Source organism: Alligator sinensis, unplaced genomic scaffold, assembly GCF_000455745.1.
Source record: "Alligator sinensis unplaced genomic scaffold, ASM45574v1 scaffold1428_1, whole genome shotgun sequence".
NCBI classification, from domain to species: domain Eukaryota; kingdom Metazoa; phylum Chordata; order Crocodylia; family Alligatoridae; genus Alligator; species Alligator sinensis.
This window is the reverse complement of record NW_005843522.1, coordinates 43400-46737: the sequence shown is the minus strand read 5'-3', so window position 1 is coordinate 46737 and position 3338 is coordinate 43400.

Below are 3338 nucleotides of genomic sequence, written 5' to 3'. Positions count from 1 at the left end.
GTCATTAATCAGATTCCTTTCTGGCCTTCCTGTTGAAGCAGCATGTGGCACTATGCCCTGTTTATTAGATAAAAATATTTAGATAGATGAAGGGAAGTTTCCATCCCATTAAGAACAAGGGCCCAGGCTCAACTCAATAGTTATGTCCCATCCAAAGCTGTACCCACCTCACTTACCCACATATCCTTTGCCCTCTTCCTCCTGGCTATACATATTTGCCTCTCTTGACAGCCCAATGGGCCAGTTTCACAAGGTGGGCTGGATCATCATCATTGGCAATCCCTTGCTTCAAGGGTGATCTCTACCATAGCTCATTGATGGGTCTTGAGGTTGCTTATGAGTCCAATCCCTAAGCCACAGATCTGCCCACAGAGGCTACACATCTTACCTCAGGGGAGAGTAGGTTGTAGGCCAGAGTCCTCTCCTTCTCCTTCCTCTATGCTCTCTCTTCTCTGCTTTGAGGGCAAGACATTTTACCTCAAAGCAGGCTGTCACTTGGTTGAAACTGAGGCACCATTGGAGTTGCTTAGTAGCTAACTTCTTCCTGCTCTTGATGTTAGCATCTATTTTCTTGAGGTACACCTTCAGTGTATCCTTGTAGCATTTTCTCTGGCCTCCACAAGATTGCAGGTCACAACTAGGGCTGGGTAATACCCGCGTAACAAACTAGTGGCCAGAGTGCGGCCCAACTGGGCATGTTTAGTCAACATGTGCATGCTAGTGTTTTTGCACTGAACCTGGAATAAAAATCCCAGACTATATTTATATGCTAAAAATAACTCTTATGCAGTTGGGTTGCCTAAATGCTGCAGTTTCCTTTAAAGCAAGGAGAAGGAAATAGGATTTAATTAAAAAAGAATACTCATAATAAAAGGGTAGGGCAGGAATGAAAGCATATAAAGGAAAACCCGTCTACAATTTACCATATGCAAAACAGCAAAGATTTTTGTGGGTTATATCTTTTATTGGATCAACTGCATGGATGGGATATTTTCAGACAAGGCTTCACATGAAGACAAAGTACCCTGCATTTGAAAGTTTTTTTTTCCTAAAACTATTATTGGATCAACTATATGATTGGAAAAGATGGATTCCAATAGGTGAAATCTTTTCTTCTTTCATAGTTCCTGGCCTACTCCATCACTACCACTATATGCAGAATATCATTTCTGAAATAGTTTGGTTACAATGCCAAGAGTAAAATGTTAAGGTCAGAAAAAAAACAGTTGACCCAAAACATGGATAAGATGTCCTCCTGCTCAGTGCTTGTTGTGGTTATTCTTAAAGTTAAGATGATGGCATGTTACCAAAGTAGGTGTTTTAATGTCCCCCACTGCCTGTCCCCTCCCAAGGGAAATGAGACGGGTGGCTTAGGAACACTAGTATCTAAGTCCACTTAGATGTCAAAAGGTGACTTAGATGTGGATCTTATATTATGCAAAAAGTCAGACAGGACTTCAAGACAGAGTGGAGATTAGGACCTCATATTTACAAGGAAAAGATGTGAGAGCAAGGATTTCTTAGGATGGTATTTTTATTGTACCAACTATGTATTTGGAATAAAAAAGGTAGACAACCTTTTCAATGCAAGGCATAGCTGTTCCAATAAAAGCTATCCCCTTAAGAAATCCTTACCTCTTGGGTAATTTCTGGACCAACTCAGCTACAACATCAATCTTACATTACCCAGGACACAACTACAGGACTATGCGGGGTCATTTAGTAACTCCAAGGGAAGAGTGCCCCTACTGGCCAACTATATTGCTTGCTGCAACATAATTTCTAATACTATATGAGCACCAAATTTGATGTATAAGAGAGCACAACACCTAATTACCATCCATTTTTGTCCCTGATGTACATGGTCCTCCAGCATACCAGCACTCATCCACTGAACAAGCACTCAACAACTGAAGACAGCATCCTCTACCGGGTAGTATACAACGCCCCACACAACACAGTATCTTGTACAGTATTGAGAGGGAAGGCTACCACCAACTGAGTTACACACTCTGCTCACTGCAACTCTTCTGATCATTTAACAGCTCTCAAACTATCTCCTAAAGGTACTTTGATTAATGTGCAGACATGCAGATGGAAAATCCAGGTGGCATCACAAGAAATTCATACAGAGTGTCTTCTGTGAGAAGGCTTTTCTCAGGGGCTTTTTCTTTTTCCTCTCTCTGTTCCTGAGACTATAGACCATGGGGTGCATCAGGGATGATTAACCTTAGCTTTGCTTTAACAGAGTTGTGGCTGAGTTGTTAGGTAAAATAAATTAAAGAAATGTAATAGGGGTGGAATTTTAGCATCCTTTCTGCATAAATGGCTACAGCCATGCAAGTAGCCTTGTTGGTCCTTACATGAAGTTTACAAGTCTATTAGGTGCAGTGTGGATGTGTAAGCATAAACACAAAGATGATAATATGCTGCAGGCTTGCTCCTTCATTGGGCAGCTACACACACATGTACGCACTTACACGGCCTCCTGGAAACTCCAGGAGGAAGATGAGGCAGCTTCAATAGCTGGGTGGTTGAGGCACATGACTGGGAAGTAGGGCACCCAGGCCCTGGCTCTCCTCACCCAGAAGGTGTTTGAATCTGAATTTCTGCATCTTTCTATTCCAGTAGTCTGATTGGTGTGTCATACTCAGCCTTACTTAACCTCTTCTCTCATCCTCCTTTTGAAGTTGAGGCACTGTACCTTGCATTTAAGTCATTGGATAAAATGGAAGTCAAACATCAGCAAAGTTGCTTGCTGGTTGGTGCTATGGAGGCACGTAAAATGGGATAGGATTGGGCTCTTGCCATGTTCTGGAGCTTGTATGTCAGTCATACTTCATCTGCGAGCTCCTTTCTGTCGGGGCCAAGGGGCTGTGGCCAGCAGCCCGGGCATGTGGGCCGGGGAAGTCGGCACGGCGGACTAGAATTAGGCACTGACACGTAGAGGTTGATTAAAGATTGTTTTACTTACACCATAGATGGTCGCGGTGCAGGTAGGAAAACTTGCTTGGTTACAGTTGTAGATAGAAGAAAAGAAGAAAACTCGAACGATGAGAGCTCTCTAAACCGGTACGAGAGTCCGTGCTCTGACTCTCAACGAGCGCGCAGGGCAGGGGTACGTCAAGGATCGTCCGGTGACGGGGAGAGATTCTTGATGGCTGATCAAACCATCATTCAGTCCGAGATATACGTAGAAATCCATGAGATAATCATGGACTCCTTGCCGGAATTCTCTTGGATTTCTCCCGGAATTCTCGGAATTGGGGTTCTCAGGATCCTCCTGAGATTCTCGGAGATCTCCGACTTGGGCGGAAACTGCTCAAGCCTCTTATACG